Genomic DNA, 22,161 nt, shown 5'->3' on the forward strand with positions numbered 1-22,161 from the left:
CCCCTCCTCCCACCCTTCTCCCTCTCCCCCCACTCCTCTCCCTCTCCCTCTCCAGTCCAAAGAGCAGTCAGGGTTCCCTGCCCTGTGGTAAGTCCTAGGTCCTCCCCTCTCCGTCCATTTCTAGGAAGGTGAACATCCCAACTGGCTAGGCTCCCACAAAGCCAGCACATTACGTAGGTTCAAAACCCCGTGCCATTGTCCTTGGCTTCTCATCAGCCCTCATTGTTCGCCATGCTCAGAGAGTCCAGTTTTATCCCATGCTTTTTCAGTCACAGTCCAGCTGGCCTTGGTGAGCTCCCAATAAATCGGCTCCACTGTCTCAGTGGGTGGGTGCACCCCTCGTGGTCCTGACTTCTTTGCTCATGTTCTCCCTCCTTCTGCTCCTCATTGGGACCTTGGGAGCTCAGTCCGGTGCTCCAGTGTGGGTCTCTGTCTCTATTTCCATCCATCACCAGATGAAGGTTCTATGATGATATGCAAGATATTCGTCAGTATTGCTATAGGATAGGGTCATTTCAGGTTCCCTATCCTCAGCTGCCCAAGGAACTAACTGGGGACCTTGGCTTGGGCATCTGGGAGCCACTCTAGGTTCAAGTCTCTTGCCAACTCTAAGGTGGCTCCCTTAACTAAGAATTGTGCTTCCGTGCTCCCCTATCCAACCTTCCTTTATCCCAATCATCCTTTTTCCCCAAGTTCCCCCCATTCTCCCCTTCTCCCGTTTCTCTCCCCATCTCCCCTTACCCCCATCCCACCCCAACCCCAAGATCTCGATTTTATCCCAGGCCATTTTGTCTAGTTCCCATAGCCAAGAGGACAACTATATGTTTTTCCTTTGGTTCACCTTCTTACTTAGCTTCTGTGGGATCACCAATTGTAGACTCCGTGACCCTTGTTTATGGCTAGAAACCAATTATGAGTGAGTACATCCCATATTCATCTTTTTGGGTCTGGGACACCTCACTCAGGATAGTGTTTTCTATTTCCATCCATTTGCATGCAAAATTCGCGAAGTCATTGTTTTTTACCGCAACGTAGTACTCTAATGTGTAGATATTCCACACTTTCTTCATCCATTCTTCCATTGAAGAGCATCTAGGTTGTTTCCAGGTTCTGGCTATTACAAATAATACTGCTATGAACATAGTTGAACAAATGCTCTTGTCATCTGATCGGGCATCTCTTGGGTATATTCCCAGGAGTGGTATTGCAGGGTCCAGGGGTAGTTTGATCCCTAATTTCCTGAGAAACTGAAACACCGATTTCCAAAGTGGTTGCACAAGATTGCATTCCCACCAGCAATGGATGAGGGTACCCGTTCCTCCATAGCCTCTCCAGCAAAGGCTATCATTGGAGTTTTTTATTTTAGCCATTCTGACAGGTGTAAGATGATATCTCAAAGTTGTTTTGATTTGCATTTCCCTGATTGCTAAGGAGGTTGAGCATGACCTTAAGTGTCTCTTGGCCATTTGAACTTCCTCTGCTGAGAATTCTCTGTTCAGTTCAGTGCCCCATTTTTTAATTGGGTTAATTAGCATTTTAAAGTCTAGTTTTCTGAGTTCTCTATATATTTTGGAGATCAGACCTTTGTCTGTTGCGGGGTTGGTGAAGATCTTCTCCCAATCAGTAGGTTGCCTTTTTGTCTTGGTGACAATGTCCTTTGCTTTACAGAAGCTTCTCAGTATTAGTAGGTCCCATTTATTCAATGTTGCCCTTAATGTCTGTGCTGTTGGGGTTACACATAGGAAGTGATCTCCTGTGCCCATCTGCTGTAGGGTACTTCCCACTTTCTCTTCTATCAGGTTCAATGTGTTCTGACTGATAGTCTCAAATTTCTAAAACTGCACCCTCACCTTATAAACTTGAGCTTGGCTTTGATTGAGTGAGCTCTGTAATTGGGTTAATTATCACAGAGTGATAGCAAAAAATGCCATGAGCAGCATCCTCAAATTCTTCTCAGGAGTAAAAAGGAAGATGAGTTTAATTCTTGAGCATCAGGTACCATTTTTTTCTTCTTCTGGATAACCTAACTCAGAACAACTATTGCAAACCTCCTCCTCTCTGAGTCCCCTGGATAACTAACTTTTCTACTGTTTGTATTGCAATCCAATGAAGCCTTAACTTTCCTACAAGTTAGTCACTTCTTCTTCTGTTCTCTTATAGGACACATGGTAATTAAATTTGAATCGGGGATTGTACAGCTGTATTACTCATTAGACTGTGAATTACTCTAAATTAGGACTTGGATTGTTCATCACTGTACCCCCAGAGCCCAACACCCTACCTGGCACTTGGTGACACTTCTCTGGTAAGCGTCCCTGGATAAATGATCCCATGAAGCATTTGTTTGAAATCTCAATTGACCTTCTCTGCAAGTACATTTTTAAAAACAGCGCTTCCAACACTTTATGTCCTCCCCCTTCCCTTGATTTCAATTATTTACATCAGAATTACTTAATCATGTGGCAGATAATTAAGGAATACATTATTTATGCTAAATAAATTAACCCGCCATCACTTCTTCTCTCCTTCCCCTTGGCTGTGGAGTCTGAGTTCCAGGAGTCTCACAGCCAGCCTGGGCATGATGGTACAGAATTGGCGAGTACCATAAAGGTGGGATACATTGCTGGGCTCTGTGGCTTGTATAGCCCAGCCAGAACTGAATGGCTATGAAAATACTCTTACCTTATTCGAGACCTAGGTTTGTCCATCTGTTGAAAGATAATGAAATCATGGCAGTAAATGGATGGTGGCACGCATTGGCCCTTTTAGAAAATCAGTTGGAAGCATAACCCTCATAAGTTCAGAATGTATGACTATCGCGTTCTGTGTCTGGAGGAAACACCTATACCTACCAACAGGAAACTGGAATTACACGACTATGGAATGCTAGATCTGGAAGCATTTTATCATCATAATCTGACCCAGTCTTTCTCTTGCAAATGAAATAGGCTTAAAATACGTAAGTCATTTTCGCTAGCTTACGAAACTATTAGTGGTGATGATGAACATTTATTAATAATAACTGATATTTAATGAATCAGTACTAGACATCATGCTCAGCACTTAGGGGACTTCAGTGTATTTGATTACTGCTGTATCTTTCACAGTAATATCCTTTGCATTTAACTGATGGGGGAAACTAAGCCATGGAACATATGTGCCTATGTCAATACCTAACCCAAGGCTCACCTTAGAATAAAAGCCCAGGTTCTTGCTCCTTATGTTAAATTATTCTCCAGAAAGATGAACTCAATATTTTGGGGCATACACTGCAACCCTAGAACCCTGGCCATTTTCCAGGTCAGTAACCCTTTAGGAGGGATATGTTCAGCTCAGGTAGTATTGCTCTTTAGGAACCTGTTGTATACCTCATGATGTAGAACCCATCTTAGAAGTAATGTCTCCTTACTGCAGACACAGTCACCCAGGTACATCTTACTGGAACTTTCCAGCAAGTCCCTACCTTTGGCCATTCATACATCATACATTTAGATATTTAGAGGCCTACTTCACATGAGTGTTTATACTTACAGAGTTCTAGAATCGGTAAGAGCATTCTCTCTGTGGTAAATGCTCTCTCTGAAATATATCTATAGGAGTTTCACACCTAATGGATCCATGCAAGTGCATTGGTTAATAGCAGACGTTTAATCTATGGACAGAGCTATTTCCTGTGATTCGGATGGGCACTAACCAGTGTGTGCTATGACACTCAAGGGTTCTCTCAGTCCCAAACAGAGATTTTGTGATTTTAGATGTCAAATATAACTGTTGATTCTGGCTCAGCAGTTCTTCATTTTCAAAGCAGTGTTTATATGGGAGCAGTTGAAGTCTTTTTGAAAATTTGACCTAGCATCTTCGAATTTTGGTTCGCATGAGGGAAAATACTGCATCTGTATTCACCGCATGGACATTTATGTTTTAGCCAATCAGTAATGGTAGTTGAAACTGCTGTTTGCACAGAAGATAATGTGATTCCCAAAGAAGAGACCCTGTGAGTGACTGACAGGAGCAAGTGATCAGAAGGTCAAGGTTGCTTAGTGGTATCAACCATCTGTTAGTTTGGCAAGCATTTGACTGGAGGGCATTAATGTGTTTGTAATTTCCCACTTGACCTGAAAATAGACTTTAAAATAGACATGCTCACTGCTGAGTGTCATAGAGAAGATCTGCACCAGGAGTCTTCCTGCACAGAATAGTCTGGGCTGAACTCAGACTGCCTTTGTAGGTTTCATTCCCTGACAAATCACTGAGAAGACCATGAATTCTGTCAAGCCATTTGAGGATGAAAGAAGAAAAGAGCAAAAATATAATAAATTGTTCTAAATCACCTTGAGAAGTCTTGATTATTACAAGCCTCTGTAAAATAAAGCAGCCATCTCCTGGGTAGAGGGCAATGAGATCCCAGTGTCTAGTGGGATTGTTAGTTTCTCATTGTCCTGTTGAGCTGTGAATGAACCAGCCTTTGACTATTCCTGTGTCTGTGTTATGAGCGAGACCAAAAGTATCAGCTCTAAAGGATCTGTAGAAAATGGATATTTCCTTACACCTTCATCATGGAATATTTTCAACAATGAAGAGCTTGCAAAAGAAAATGATCTCAGTGGGAAGCACAGGGAGGCCTCATTTCCAGGAAACAAGAACATCACGTCATATAAATGCATTGGTTTACCTTGCTATCTATTGATCTCCTACAAGAAGTACCTCTTCCTTTCTAACTGAAACAAGGATTAAAAGCAGACCATAAGTGAATCAAGAAAATGCTCACATTTTCAGACACTGTGCTATAAGAAAGAATAATCACACAAAGAGATAAGGGAATTCATCAAGAAGACTCATTGCTGAAGTTCAGCTTCTAGTTGGCAACTTTCAATGTCTTAGAAATGTTGCTTTAACAGAGTACCAATATGTGCACGTTAAATTTTCAGAAGGCATGAGAAAACTTCAACATACTATGAAGATAAATCTCGATATATCTTTCTCAATGAGTTTTATCTATGTCCAACTCATGGCTGAAGACACTCAAGAAGATATGCAAACCTTAAAGCAGTACTATCTTTGTAAAAGATTCCTTTTGGTTTTGCTAAAAAATATTTTCTAGATGGTCTTATCTTTTCAAGATGTATGGATTAGGGAACTGTTGGGATAGAGGGGGAAATGAGCTATTTTGACTATGATGATAGCACTGCCTGGCTTCTGATTGATGGGGAAAAAATCATTCTACCAAATCTTTGTGGGCCTTATATTTCCAAAAATGTATTCATCTTCTTTTTTGTGTCATTTGTTAACTCACCTTTAATTTAAATGAGCAATTTAATAAGGTAGGGACAACCGAATGCCACTTGAAAGTAAGCATTTACTTTGCATGCCTAATCCCTCATTAAAGGGTATGGTCATGAAGTCAGCTAAAAATCCCACGTGTGAAAAAATAATTCATTATTCACTTATTAAAATAAATGTAGATAAATACATAGACAGACAGACAGACAGAGGGATAAATAGATTACTTTACTTGAGCCACAGGGTTTCATGTACTTTTTTATAGAGAGATTGAACAATATCTGAGAGAGAATTGGACAATCAAGTAAGAAATAAGCTTTCTGAAGGTGTTTGCTTAATGTCACAGCAGGTTATTTTTGGCAATAAATTATCATAGCTTATCTTCTCTGAGCATATATATACATATATATATATCAGTATATCTAAGGATATATACATATAAACATATATGCATATATGTGTGTGATATACCATCTCCCACCTCCAGCAAATTAAGATGACTTAAGCTTCCTTCTAAGTTTCATAGTTTCTAGTCTTGGATTTCTTTGTTTCAAAGCTTTAAAACTTTTGAAACTATGTATATGTGAGCAGTGGGCACATAGTGCATTTGAGCACAGGGTGTGCAAATTATAGCAGAAAACATGAGATCACCTGGAGCTGGAGGTATGATGGGTGAGAGTGCATGTTGTAAAAAGAGGGCCTCTTTGTCTCGGCTGCCTAGCTAGCTTACACCCAAAATAACCACACAGAAACTGTATTAATTAAAACACTGCTTGGCCATTAGCTCTAACTTCTTATTGGCTAAGTCTTACATATTAGTTTAACCCATCTTCATTAATCTGTGTATCACCACGTGGCAGTGGCTTACCAGAGATTCTTACTGGTGTCTGTCTCAGGCTTCCTTGAAAGGATCTATAGCTTCCCGCTCTGCCCTTCTTCCTCCCAGCATTCAGTTCTGTTTTCTCCGCCTACCTAAGTTCTGCCCTATCAACTAGGCCAAGGCAATTTCTTTATTCATTAACCAGTGAAAGCAACACACAAACAGAAGGAACTCCTGCACCATTTTTCCTTTTCTGTTTAAACCAAAAAAAAAAAAAAAAAAAAAAAAAAGGAAGGCTTTAACTTTAACATAGTAAAATCACATATAATGAAACAGGTATGAAGCAAAAACTACAGTTACAATATTTATACCTATTTTATCTTTTATTATAACTGAGGAAACCTATAACAATAAATTTTTTTTAACTCCATCAAAGACTACAGAAGGATATAATATTACCTAAGTAGACAGGAAGTGCATTATAAACAACTTTCAAAACTCTAGAATTGACAGAGACATCTTGCTGCCTGGACAGTCACACAAAGATCTTTTGTATTGTTGGGGCAACCATCTTTAGCCTACAGGCCCATAGTGTCCAGAAGACTTTTCTGTGAGGCAGGAAATTTCAAAGACAGTTTTGCCTCCTGAGGAGTGGATGAGGGGTGAGGAGAAGTTGAGTGGGGAGCAGGAGGACAGGAGGGAGAGAGAAGTGGGATTTATATGTAAAATAAAATTGTTTTAAAAATAATAAAAAAGAGCTAATAAACTATTTAATTGTAGTATCTAATCCATGTATTCAGAGCTAGGAAATAGATCCAGAAATTCAAGGTTTCTCTCTGAGCTTTCCCCATAATGTCTCTGGTAACTTCCCAGCTGTTTCTGGAGAACTCCTATTCACTCCTCTGTTGAGAAGGATGGAGTTGAAAACTACATAGACTATATTCTTCTGTGATTATAACTGTGTCCAGATTCATGCTTCAAAAAGAGAGGAACAAAGGGAGCAATGGTATAGTATTATATCATTATAGTATCAGAATCCTGGCTTCATAAGGGGAGAACGATGTTCCTCTCTCATAACATTGGCTCCCATCTTTTCTCCTTTTTGCCAATACCACTAAAAACATAAGAGCTCGCAGTCTAAGTATTTATAAGAAGGAGGAATGATAATGGAAGTAGAAAACTAGTAACGCTACTCCTGTTTCTCAGTGACAAGAGTTCTCTTTCTTGAAGTTAAGTTGACAAGACTCAGTTCCTGTGTATAAAATGCCTACCTTTGAAATTTACATTAAGTTGGCATCAGGTTGGAGGAAACCAGAAGAAGGAAAATACTCTTCATTTTTGATTATTTAATTCTATCAGTTTTCTTCTCATTTCTCAATCTACTGGTTATTACTAATTATTTAGAAGCCTGGGTTTTAAAACTGTATTCAGTGGGAGATATAGGGTGTAACATACAATACAAATGTATTTGGCAAATGGATCCAGTTTGTATATTTTTTGAGCATTAGCAATTAAACGGGCAACCTTATATAGAGCTTTCAAAATACATAACATAGCTCTTCAAACTAGCAAAGTAGCTGGTATTCATTTCCCTTTACTTTTCTCCTTATCTCACCAAAAGGAAACACTACAATTATTATTTAGTGAATTTCTGCGATTATTGATCTGAGTGTTGCCTGTTGAGTATAGGAACCATCAGTTTGTCTTTCTTTAAGCACCAAACCATCTTGAGTAAATTTACTTTTTACTGTAGTAAGTACTCCAGCAGAAAATCATGGTAGGATATGAGCTTACCTTTTCTTTTATTTCGATTTCATTAAAAAGGGTACCCCCAAACAAATCTTGAAAATATCATCAACTGTATTTTAAAAGGAAACAAAGAGAAGAATCATAGGTTAGGTGGCTGGGAGACAATAGCAATTGTGAGCCAGTAACCATCCTAATCTTCCAAGACTTCACAATATGGGTAAATGTTCCTTTCTTTTCTAATGGTGTCTATCAGGTGCCACTATATTGTCCCTAAAGCATCATCATTCATAGAACAGGAAAAGGTCAATGATGTATGCAAGCACTACATGAAAGAGTAATTCAGTTAACTGCTTATTAATGCATTACTAGGTGAGAACAATTCCTTTAACAAACAACAATTGGTAACTGTGGGTGTCTTCTGATTTAGTACTTTTTGTTCTGAGATAAAAATACTCTACTTCTAAAGAGGATGACTCAGTATTAAACACTATCTTACTTGTAAATTAAGATTGCAAATGTTGAGAGAGCGGATCCTTCATTTAGAAGTTTGCAATCACCCAGGTTCCCCTGCGCCAAAAAAAAAAAAAAATGTTCTGCTTTACCAATGAAGTCATAATACTGAGTTGAAATTGATCAGATCCTTCTATGCACCAAGCTTTGTGTCATTCACACATTTGCCACCCAACATCTGTTCATATTTATATTTTATAGATGTAAAAACTGCCGGTTGGAGAGGTGACTTGTCTTTCTCAGATCAGTTCAGGGAACAAACATTTTAATTGAATTTTAAATCCAACTAGGTTTCACATCATGGCTAGAGCCCTGTTGACTATCCTATAAACAAATAGGAAATAATTATTATTTTACATTTTACTTTCTTTTGCAGTCCCTTACATGCCTCTTAGTCTATATCATAGCTACTAAAAAGATCTTAGGATCTCCAAGTCATGTCTTCCAGGGATCCTAACAATAGTATAGACATGACAACTTACGTCATGGAGGTCTTATTTTCTTTCTGACTTCTATGGAGCTACAGGGGAGCATCTACTGTTACCTTGCTGTGACATCTCTCACAGTCTCATTGCCTACTATTCTGCCTCCTAAGTGTCACTGCTTGTGGAATGAGCTTATCTAAAGCTGTATCCTCACAGAAGATGATGCTAACGCTCTAACTCACCATGATCTAGCTTTATTGTTCACCATCAGACTTAGGCTCTTCTTCATTTTCAAACATTGTCTTCTCTTGTGAGAGTCATCTAATAAGCCTTCTTTCATCATTCCATCTAAATTATACATTTATCTCCTACCTGACTTTATTTTTTCATCATAGTTCTGCTTTTATCTGATTTGTGCTGCTATAACAAAATCCCACGAGCCAGAGAGCTTACAGAATGAAAGGGGCTTCAATTCAAATGGTTCTCCATTAAGGCACCAGCATCTGACAAGAGCATGTCTCTGTTTCTAAGATGGTCATTGAAAGATTTCTCCTGATAAAGAGAATACTAGATTTTCTTCTGCCAGAAATCAGATGACCAACAAAAAATGGATTCCTTTCCTCCAGCTCTCTTATAGGGACATGTCATTTACTTTCCAAAGAAGGAGATTTGTGGCCTAATAAATACCCATAGATCATGTTGATCAAGTTTAAACACATGCGATTTGGGACACATTCAAACCATAGCAGGTACAAATCATAATTAGTAAGTGTGTCTGTGATAATTTGGGAGAGATTAACACATAGTAAGTAAACATACTTATGAGGTAAGGTGTGATGGTTTGATTTACATTATATAATGAACCTATCACTTTGGGCATTCCTCATTTCATGACAAGTCCTAGTAATATTACCTTGTAGTTGTTCTAAGATTCACAGTGAATCACTGTTAACCATATTCAGTGGACTATTGCTCAGAACACCAAAAGTTATTTTTTTTATCTACTTGTAATATTTCACTCAATAAGTATCCCCAACCTGCTTGTGTCTGGTAGCTGCTACTCTGTCAACTGCTAATCTTTGTAGAGTCCATGTGTGAGAGGCAATGGCACAATGCTTCTCTTTCTTTGCCTTCCTTGTTTAATAGAATATCTGTCATGTCCCTCTGCTTCGTGACAAATGACAAGCCTTCATCATCCCCTGGATTTATTTATATTTGGATTTATACACATGCCACACTTCTTCTATCTATTCATCTATTGATGGACATTTGATTTGATTTTAATGTCTGCCTTTTTTACCTGTGTGTCATTAAGCATGCTAAATTCAGGAAAGGCTTTGCTTCGATGATTTCATCTACTTTGGGCATATACCTAGCAGTAGAATCCTGGGTTCTGGGAAATTTCGAATCTTAGTCTGCTAAGGAGCATCCATACTGTTTCCCACTGATGGAGGAAGGTCATTGGCTAATAAAGGAACTGCCTTGGCCCATTTTATTGGTTAGAGGATAGGTGGGAGGAGTAAACAGAACAGAAGGCTGGGAGGAAGAGGAAGTGAGCACAGTCTCGACAGCTCTCCTCTCGGGAGCAGACGCCTGAGAGAGACGCCATGCCCCGCTCCCAGGATGAAGCTCCGACCCAGGATGGACATAGGCTAGAATCTTCCTGGTAAGCACACCTTGGGGTGCCATACACAGATGATTAGAAATGGGCTAAATTAATATGTGAGAATTAGCCTAGAAGAGAATGGGCCAAGCAGTGTTTAAATGAATACAGTTTGTGTGTTGTTATTTCGGGCATAAGCTAGCCGTGCGGGTGGCTGGGGTGCTGGGGACGCAGCCCAGCCACCCTTATTACTACATCCCACAAGTGCAACAACACAGAAGTTGATAGCCCCCCTTTCTCTGTGTCCTTGATAATATGTTTTGTGGTTTTTGTTTTGTCTTTTGATGACAATTATTCATGGTGCTGTCCGATCATAGCTTTATTTGTATCTCCCTGGCATTTAGTTAATTGTGAGCATTTTTTATATATTTTTTGTTTGTCTTCTTTTGAGAAATGACTAAAGAGTCATCAGCTCATATTTTATATCGAATTGTGTGTGGTATTTTGCTGTTAGGTTGTTTAAGTTTCTTACCAATTCTGGATATTCAACCTTTATTAAATCCATAACTTGAAAATATTTAGTTCTAAACTTTCAGTTCTCAATTAGTTTTAGTGTTTCATTTGCTGTGCAGAAGCATTTCAATTTGTCACTTCTTTCTAGTGTTATCAATACTTTGGTGCACACATAATACATGTATACACCCATACAGTCTTTTCCTAGTCAGTGTAAAACTAAGAAAACACTTGACAACAACAGAAAAAATTCTACAAGGCATTAGCCTGGTTGTCTGGGCACAGGCAAGGCATGTTTATAGTTGATGCTTCAGTCAGTTTGCTTTTCATCCAATAAAAGGCGAATTCAAGAAAAAAGGATCTTCTTCTGTTTGGTGATAGTTTTGGTTTTAATTTTCCTAGTGGGTGGTTCCTAGTGAGATGAGAGAAACATTACTTAGGCCCTTTGATGGGTGTGCAAACCTGAGGCAGAATGATTTAATCTGATTATGGAAACCAATATAATCAAAATATAAAGATATCCTCAATACCCCAACAAATAAGAGATAGAAATTGAAAGTTACCTTTAAGTTTATTATTCAGTGACTCTAATAAGACTTATATTTAAATAGTCCGAACTCATCTTCGGGGAAGAATGGGAAATCCACATGAAGGCATGGCAACCAAGGTTCCTTACTCTGAAAACAGTTTTGAATGTATTGAGGTACATTGCAACTTGCAAGAGTCTATTCAATGAATTGTCCAATTGTATAACAGAACAAGCTAAAATGGAAAAATAAGCACGAACTTCCATATAAAATTTTAGATTGCCCATAATAACATATACATAACTGAAGAAAGTGCAAAGAATGGTTGAAAACTAACTAAAACTTTTAGAGGATTTTTAAAGACCACAAAACCAGGTTAAAAGAACTAATAAACATTAATTCATCTGATTTCCCTCATTAAAAAGCTGGTACCACATGTCTAAATCAAAAAAAACATCTGATGAGAGAGTGTATATTTACTATTGCCGAGGACCATCTTTGTCCTTAATGTGTGTTGTGTCGTGAGATCTTAGCTAATTGTAGTAGAGTGAGGCCATTGCAATTAGTCAGACATTTAAAATCTAGCCTCTTGGAACCTGAAGGCAAACTCTGCAGTAATTTCTGGGACAAAATAAAATATGTAGTATTTCTTTCAATATGTTACAAAATTTTATTGATTTTAATGATTAAATTTTAGAAGGCTATTTTGTGTTTTTTTTTATTACAAGCAAGAAATAAAAAGCCATGTACTTGTTTTCCCTGCTACTGTAAAGGGAACACTCCTGAATTGCTGGTGGGAATGCAAGCTGGTACAGTCCCTTTGGATGTCAGTATGGTGATTTCTTAGAAAAAATAGGAAACAGCCTTCTTCAAGACCTAGTAGTACCACTTTTGAGTATATATCCAAAAGATGCTCAATCATGCCACAAAGGCATGTGTTCAACTATGTTCATAGCAGCATTATTTGTCATAACCAGAACCTAGAAAAGACCTAAATGCCCTTTGACCGAAGAATGGATAAGAAAAATGTGGTACATTTACACAATGGAGTACTACACAGCAGAAAAAGATGACACCTTGAATTTTGCAGGCAAATAGATAGAGCTAGAAAACATCATTTTGAGTGATATAACCCAGACCCAGAAAGACAATTATCACATGTACTCATTCATAAGTGATTTTTAAACATAAAGCAAAGAAACCCAGTCCACAAACCACAATCCCAGACAACCTTGACAACACAGAGGACCCGAAGAGAGACATACATAGACCCAACCTACATGGGAAGTAGAAAAAGACATGATTTCATGAGTAAATTGGGAGCACGGAGACCTTGGGAAAGAGTTAAAGGGGAGGGGAGAGACAGGGAGTGGAGCAGAGAAAAATGGAGAGCTCAATTAAAATCAATTTTAAAAAACTAGTTTTAGGAATGTCTCTCAAATGCGCGTCCTCATCAATAAACACAATAATGTGATATTTTGAGAATACGGACAAAAATGTGAAAAGAAGACCTGCCACAATAAATTATGGTATATGGAATTCACATATTTACTTTAGGAAATATACAGGTGTCATTAACTGTTTCCAACCTAGTGTGCTAGGGATAATTTGGTTCATTAACATTCCAACAGCGGTTTGGATTGCTCAGCTCATTTATGTTTTGCTTTGTTTTTTACTTTTAGCAACTAAAAGAAATCTATTCCCAAGAGGTTCCTTTATGCACATTTGACACATTGTCTCTCATCTAAAAATGTGTTTTAAAGACATAGGAATAGTTCCATCACCAAGTGGAGTTAGTGGTGACACAGCTGTATTAGTAGAATATAAGAAAAGTTGCCTCTCTAAGGCTCTTCTTATGTCATGGAAAAGGTACAAGATGTGCAGCACACTTGAGGTCTCAGCATTGAGCAGGCTAGAGATACACATAGCAAACATTTTAATTGAAATAAAGTAAGACTATAAAAATATAGTGGTTTCAGGGCAGTGGTGTCCCACAGCTTTAATCCCAGCATGCAGGAGATAGACGTAGGCAGATCTCTGAGTTCAAGGCCAGCCTGGTCTACAGAACAAGTTCTAGATAAGTGGGGTTACACAGAGAAACCCTGTCTCAAAATACCAGCAAAACAAAATAATGCCAAGCAAACAAACAAAATGAAGATTCATTAGGAAGACTTTTTGTTCCTCATACAGATGATCACATTTTCCTACTAGCAGAATTTTTCAGATTCTTCTTGTTTTTAAAGGCATGTTGGAGTATGTTCTGTTTAAGGTACATTTTCAAGTGTACTTTAAGTGTCTCTGAGAAGTGAATGTGATATTTTCACACTAAGTGTGAAAGAAGCCCATATTTGTAAAAGACTCTTTCTTTGGGAACTCAGTTTGAAATGGGATGCATGGAAAACGTCCCTGTTGCTGCCTAATTTTGTAGCTGAAAATAGTGTGTGTCTCATGGGCAAAGAAAAGGAGGCGAGTTTAAGTTATGAGATGATTTGCTCCTACCCATTTGTAGAGTATTCCTAATGACTGCTTGAAACCAGGCTTTGAATTAACCTTTTATATTCATAATAACTGTGATACTTTATGAATAGTTTACAAGAATAGCTGAATGACATTAAAGAAGACAGAAATTTATGAGCTGCACCTAAGCAGAAAGTATCTCTGCGTAATTAGTGGATGAGACTAAAACAGAAATACCATGATTTAGTATGCACAGCCAATGATTTGTGAGGTTTCCTTTTTTATCAATGACAATGATTAAAAACACCTGTTTAAGAAAAAAATTATAAAATTAATCTTGGAAACGCACTGTGAATCACTGTAGCATCAGGTAAACACCCAACTACATTCCTTATCTAAAAATATATCTAAGATGATGACAAACATGATGATATTCTCATGCCTTCCTAGCCGGAAACACGGAAGGAGGTCACAGCTAGAATAAGAATTGAATATATATGCCACAACGATTGACTTACATACAATCATAACTATTTCTATATTTCTAAACTTAAAATTTATTCATGTATGTGTGGTTTATTATTTGATTTTGTATAACTATTAGGGCCTAGGACATACTAAAAAGTACTTTACCTCTGAGCTCCAACCCAACACTGTTCAATTTTCCATTCTATTTTTGAGACTGGGTCACATTCACTATTCCAGGCCTGTGTTGAACTCAGTGTGTAGGTTAGGTGGACTTTAGACTTGACCCTTCTTACTGTAGCCCACCAAGAAACTTTGGTTTCATGGAGCCAGTACTACCAGGTCAGGCTCAATTCCTGAATGTCTAATCAATATGAGAAGCAAAAATATGCCTCTTTGCCACGTAAGATACTTTCTGCAAACATATGAATGCTGGTAGTACTAGTTATTACTGCATTTTAGATAAAAAATGCCATACATAATTAAAGAGATGAATTCCAAGAATGGTACTTTATCTTTCTCCTGTGTCTCATCCTTTTAAAATTTCGAGTTTGTAATTAGAACATCTACTTGAGGGGCTAGAGATATGGATCAACGGTATGGCACTTTCCTAGCAGGTAAGAAATAAGTGTGTGTGTGTGTCTGTGTATGTGTTTGTGTGTGTGCATGTTTGTGTATATGTGTGTGTACATATACACACATGCATATATATCATGTATATTTATATATCATATAAATGATTATATATTATATTATAATAAATAAAAACACAGAGAGATAAATATAAACAAGAATGCTAGCACAGGTGTTGCTTGTATTAAAAATGGAAACCTGAACTAGATTTAGAGAACATAGTATATTGGCATTTTTTTTTTATTCAAGGAAAGACTATAGCCAATAAAAGCAAATGTATACAACTAACAATGCATGGATGATGAAAATTTAGTTTAAAATGATGGGATTAATAAAAGAGAGTTATTATAACACAACCCTTGTAAGAAAAAAAAAGGTCTGGAAGCCTAAGACGCATGTATGTATTATATAGAATATACGTGTGTATTAAACAGAATGTATGTGTGTGTAATATAGAGTATACATGTATGGTATAGAATATACTTGTATGCATCATATAAAATATATGTGTACATATATATATATGTATATGTGTGTGCAATGAAGATATAATGAGAACTTTGAGAATTATAGTAAGGTAACTGGAATAATGGTTACCTCTGAGTGCATAGAGAATGGTGGTTATGGATACAAACACAAATTTCAGCAAGAGTAGTAGTGATTTTTTTCCTTAAAACCTCACAATAGAAATTTGAATGGTCACTCAATGTCCTCTTTTATGTTTATATTACTGCATTTTTTTCCCTAAAAGTTAAAAAAGGTCAAACAGAAAAGATGTCCTGTAAGAATGGCTGACCATTTGAGACTGCTGTCTCAGAAGATAAGAAGGAAGAGAGGGAGGGATAGGACATGGAAGTAGGGTGGAAGGGAAGGAAGCAGAAAGATGGCCAGGGACAGAGAGAGGGAGAGTGGAAAAAAGGAAGGAGGGAGGGAAGGAGGGAAGGAGTATCCTGACTGCTGGATAGGGGAGGGAAAAGAGGGAGGAATGAAGGGAGAAAGCAGGGATTAAAGGAGAAAAAAACATTCAGTAAAGGTAGCTCTTTTAGCATCTTCTTTCAAACGACACATTGAAAAAGTGATCCCCCACAATACGAACAGGTAACACAGAGTCAAGGATGTGTTTGGGCTGGCATCTAATTCTTAATTATTCACTTTGACACAAGGCCATGCTGTAACATCTTGAACATCCAGGTAGCTGCTCTTGTTTGAAGACTGGGTGAGAAAAGGAAACACATTGTTAGTCTCTATACCTTTCTTCTTTTTATTTTAATAAGAAATGGTATCATTGTAAGCAGACAATTTGATGTCATATTTTCTATGATATTTTCACAGTGCGCACCAGGGTGTCTGTACTCTGCAGCTATATGACATAGAACATTTTTTTTTCCTTTCTGCACATCAGAGCCTCCAAAAACAAGCTCCGTGACTCCAGACGCAAAGACTCCCAATAAACATTCCATCTTTTCATTTTCCCCTTTGTGATTTAATAAAGAAAAGATGGGGCCATGATTTTTGACTATTAGACAGCACATGCTTTCGAAGTAATTTCTCTCCTCACCTTTCTTTGATGCCCAGAGATCCCCTCCCACCGGTGCCTCTCTGCTCTGCCCTTGGATGAGCTGACAGCTCGGTAGGAATTGTCAGGGAGAAAGCTGCTAAGCACAGCTATTGGCCTCCGGGAGATTTCAATGAAGGGCATGGGCAGCCTCTGTGGTCCTGGCATCTGTGTGGTGCCCCTCCCCTCATCCCTGACTGCTGGGTGTGTGGGTGTGGCTTGCAGGCACACCTGTCAGGCTGCAGGCCACTCTTATCCACACAGCAACAATGCAGCTGGGTTGCTAGGAAGCTGCCCTGTGAACATCCCTTGATCTATTTTTAAATTTCCATGCTTATTTCCTTTCTGAAAAGAAGCAAAGAATGAAGCCGGTTGGCTTTCTCCTCCTTTCAGAGACAAAGTAACCAACAAGGCTAAGACCTGTTGTGAAGTTAAAAAGCATTTACTAATTAAGCTTCAGAATGTTATGGTATTTGTGCCCATCCAGTTTCTGCTTAATTAATTTCCAAATAAGGCAGATCTCAGCAGAGGTGGAAGCCAGTGTCTATAAGCAATGTAGGTGAAATCATCTGGTATTTTTTTTTAAATCCATTATGTTTTTCTTGAACCATTATCTTCCAAGCATTTAACAATAAGCCATTGTAAGACCCCTGGAACCTTCTAGCGTGGGGACTAAATGGGAAATTTGGGGGGCTATTGAACAGTGTGATCTTTCACAGCTGATACACAGAAAGCTATTTAGCACAGGTGTTCCAGTAACTGTGAAATGCTGGCGAAACTCAGTCTTCTCGACACTTTGATTCACTGTCTTGTGTGGGATGGAGGCTTACGGAGCTTGTGAAATGTATGCAATATAAATAAAAGAAGAGCAAAATTAGCTTAGCACAGAACTCCAGAAAGCGTTCCCTGGATGGAAGAGTCTTCCTTTTTGGCCCCTGGTAGCTAGCAGTTTTCTTGGTATTTTTTTTCTCAACTTAAAAAGTGAATCCAATTTCAAATGTTGTGAGTGAATTTTTAAAAGGATGTGTTATATGCACGCAGGTGTGAAGAAATCTGGGGGAGTCGCAAGTGTGCTGGTCTTCATGTGTCATTCTTTTCCTCCAGAGAGTATGAAAAAGAAGAAAAAAATTTTTCTTTCGCTCTGTGGACTTCTTGCACCCACCCACATCAATTGATAACAAGGTCAGCAGCTGGCTGCTACTGGAATTTGAATGTTAGGACTGTTACAGTTTAGAGAATTCAGACTAATAACTTAGTATTCCTGTTTGGGAAGTTGTGGTAGTTTGAATGTAATGGGCCCTGGTCATCTCAGATGAAGTGGTACTATTAGAAGGTGTGGATTTGTTATAGTGGGTGTGGCATTCTTGGAGGGAGCAAGTCAAGTCACTGTAGGGGGTGGGCTTGAGGATTACTATGCTTAGTAAACTGTCCAGTGTCTCAGTTGACTTCCTGTTGCTGCAAGATATAGGACTCTCAACTACTCCTCCAACACCGTATCTGCCTAGATGCCACCATGATGCTAATGGACTGAACCTGTAAAACTGTAAGGGAGCCCCCTCAATTAAATGTTTTCCTTATAAGGATTGGCATGATCATGTTGTCTCTTTACAGCAATAGAAACACAAACTAAGTTGTTATCAGGGCTGAGGTATTGCTGTGATAAGCCTGACCAGGCTTTTGACCAGAGGAATTTGGACTTTGGTACTTTGGGTTATGAAAGCAGTAGAAGGCTTTGAGCACTGCTTAAGGAGAAATACTAGTAGAAGCATGGGAGACAGAGGTGGTAAGGGTTATTTGAACTGTTAGAGGCTTACTCAAGACGTTTCAGAAAGTTTAAGTATGTTGCCTAGAGAGTATGTTGTCCTTGTGATACTTCGGTGAAGGACTACTTTGTGCCCTTGTCTAAGGAGTCTGTCTGAGGCTAAAGTGAAGAGTTTTGGGTTAATTCCATTGACAGAAGATGAGGATGCTATGCTTCCTTCTTTATATTGTCTCTATATTGAGAGACATACATGGATCTAATCTACATGGGAAGTAGAAAAAGACAAGATCTCCTGAGTAAATTGTGATTGTGGGGATGTGGGAGAGGGTTGAAGCCGAGGGGAGAGGAAGGGAAGAAAGAATAGAAACATGTAGAGCTCAATAATGATCAATTTAAAAAAGGAAAGGAAAAAAGAAACCTCAAAATAGTCTAGTATAGATGCTGACATGTGGTTATTAGTGGTATTTCTAAAGAAGATTTATAATGAAAAGGAATAAGCTGGGCAGGGTGAATGACAAAAAAAAGTGTAAAATTTATGGAGACTAGAAATGCTAAAAAGTAGAATGTTACTAAGTCCTGTGTTCAAAAAATGAATGGATTAAGAAATAGAATACAGGGAGTGATGACCTCAGGGCAAGATCCCACCCATCTAAGTTTCTGACTTGTGAAAAGGAACTAATAAAAGTGTGCTGGGGCACACCTCTAATACCAAAACTGGGAAGGCAGGGGGTGGTAATCTCTGAGTTCAAGCCTAGCCAGGTCTCTAGAGCAAGTTTCCAAACCATCAAACCTGGGCAGGAAAGGAGAGAAGGGGAAGATGTAATTAAACAAGATGGGGGGGGGGGGATGTTCCAGCCCCAGCAAGCAGCATAACTTGGCAGCTTCAGCCACGTGTTTCTAACTTTAAAGTTAAGGAGACAGGAAAGGAGTTAAAGGAAGTCAATGAGGCCAGGCATATGTCAGGGTTATCACTGAATGGAGGCCTAGAAGAAAGGCCATTGCAAGAAGCTGTGAAGTGGAAGCCTGGATTGTCTTGGTGAACCTAAGATGTTAGAGATGCCAGGGTTGTAAGATACCTGAAGAGGAGAGCTGCTAATTGGAAGTGGAACCAGACCAAGAGAAAGAAGTGTATTGCCGTCAACAAAGCTGAATGGAGTTGGAGATCTGAAGAGTGTTTTGGCATCGGGCACGGAGATGCAGAGTTTGGAGGTTACCTAGCTGGTTTTTGGTCTTGCTTTGTTCCAGTATTTCCTTGCTATGGTCCCTTCTCTGTATTGTGAAATGAATGGTATTATATATTCTGTGACATTATATGTTGGAAATATGTGATTTGATTTTGATTTTTAAAGGTGGTTACAGTTAAGAGACTTCATGAATCAGTAGAGACTTTGAAATTTGAACTTTAAAACATTTTTGAGATTGTGATAGACTATGGGGACTTCTGAAATTGAACTAAGTGAATTTTGCATTATGATTTTACAACTTTATGAGGGCCAGGAATTGGAATATGGCAGTTTGATTGTAATTGGCTTCTATAGTCTCATAGGGAGTGGCATGATTAGGATGGATGATTTTGTTGGAGTAGGTATAGCCTTGATGGAGGATGTATGTCACTGTGGGGGTGGGCTTTGAGGTTTCCTATGTGCAAGACAATGCACAGTATTTTAGCCAACTTCCTGTTGCCTGAAAGATGTAGGACTCTCAGCCACCAGCACCTCCTTTGCCTGCAGACTGCCATCTTCCCTGCTGCGATGATAATGAACTAAACCACTGAAACTGTAAGGGAGCCCCCTCCCCCAGTTATATGTTTTCCTTATAAGAGTTGCTATGGTCATGCTGTCTTCTTACAGCAATGGGAAACCTAACTAAGACAGAATTCATGAATTGCAGTGCTGCAATTTCTCTAGACTTCCATGGAGGGCTTGGGGAAATGGACTTTTTTAGAAAAATATTTATCTTTAATTTTTTATTTTATGAGTCCATGTAGAAGCGTGGGTGTGTGTATGTGCACCACCCACATGTAGGTATGCAGAGAGTCATTGGAATCCCTGAAACTGAAGGTAGAGGTAGTTATGACCCATTCCATGCAGGTGCTGAGAACTGATCTCTGGGTCCAGTCCACCAGCAGCAAAGATTTCTTTAATGACTAATCAATCTCTCTAGTTCCTAAGTGCTTATTTTGAAGGGACCAAGAGTTGACATGTTTCCACAGAGCCTGGAATTTCTTTTTGCAGCTTTCATTGACTGCATTTTTGAATAGGGAATGGAGGTAGAGTTAAAACATAAGCATTCATAGAGAAATTCGTGTAGAACCTGTTAGAATTATGTTATTTATTAAAATCCAATTTAATTTCATGTTGATACTATGGAAGGGACAAAAAATTTTCCAATTTTTTTCATTAATATTAAAAAATGATACCTAAGAAACATTATTACTATTACTGCTTTGTAGATGAACTGTTTCCATGATCCTGAAGTTATTTGTTTTAAACTAAGCAATCTAAGAGTCTCTGAATCACAGAACCTGTACACCAAACTACTGTTTTATGGCATCTTTCTTATACAGACTATGCTATTCAGCTTTCCATCATTCTGACAAAAGTGCCTGAGGTCAATTAGTTAAAAGAAGGACAAATTTATTTGGCTTCAGAGATTTCAACCCATGGTCAGTTGGTCATGTTGCCTTTGGGCCTATGGGGAAGCCATGCATGGTGATAAGGCAAAGTGGCACAGGAAGCCTGGAGACCTCATGCTTAAAGGAAAATAAGGAGAGATGAGACCTACTTCCAATAATCCCCTTGGAGGGCACACTCTCCTGGTGTTCTACCACTTCTTATGGGTCATCTTGTTATGGTTGGAGTTTGACCTGTGCCTCAAGGCATGTAGTAATAAGGGGTGATGGGGCTGCATCCCCAACACCCCAGCCGCCTGCCCGACTAGCTTATGCCCCGAAATAATTACATGGACAGTGTATTCTTTTAAACACTGCTTGGCCCATTCTCTTCTAGGTTAATTCTCACATAATAATTTAGCCCATTTCTAATCATCTGTGTGTAGCACCCCAAGGTGCGCTTACCGGGAAGATTCTAGCCTATGTCCATCCTGGGTCGGAGCTTCATAGCGTGTGTCTTCCCAGGAGCCAGGAGCATGGCTTCTCTCTCAGGTGTCTGCTCCCGAGAGGAGAGCGGTCGAGTCTCTGACCTCACTTCCTCTTCCTCCCAGCATTTTGTTCTGTTTACTCCACCCACAAGGCCAAGCAGTTTCTTTATTGGCCAATGACCTTCCTCCATCACAGGCACATGTCTGAACACATGTTCCCAGCTCGTGAAGCAAGTTTGGAAGGTCCTGATGTTGTTGGAAACAGGTCACTAAGAAGGGGTCATTGATGCCTTGATCTTGTCCTTGGACCTGACCTTTTCCTCTACTTCCTATCTGGTGTCATGTAAATCAGCCTCTAATATAGTCCTTGACATCACGAGTGCTACCATACTTTCTATAATATGAAAGACTGAGACCCTCTGAAATCATGAGTTAAAATACCCTCTCCAAACTATTTCAGATATTTTGTCCCAGTTATAAAATCTACCTCTTAAATAGTCTACCATTTTGTACTGGTAACAGTTTGGAGACAGGGATTTAGCACACAGATCTTTGGGGGATAGTTAAGTTTTGAACTATAATATAACCTAGCAATATAAACTTGAATTTTGGAAACAGTCTCTAGACTAGTTAATGGAGACTTCTCCAAGTAAGGAAACCTGAAAAGGAACACCAAGGAATAAGGACTCTTAAGACATCGTCCAGAAAGACACTGGAGTAGAGACAAAAAGAAATTCTAATCCTGGATTCTCTTCTGATCACC

Source organism: Microtus oregoni, unplaced genomic scaffold (assembly GCF_018167655.1).
Source record: "Microtus oregoni isolate MIOR12 unplaced genomic scaffold, Mior012 000027F_ref0000203, whole genome shotgun sequence".
NCBI lineage: Eukaryota > Metazoa > Chordata > Mammalia > Rodentia > Cricetidae > Microtus > Microtus oregoni.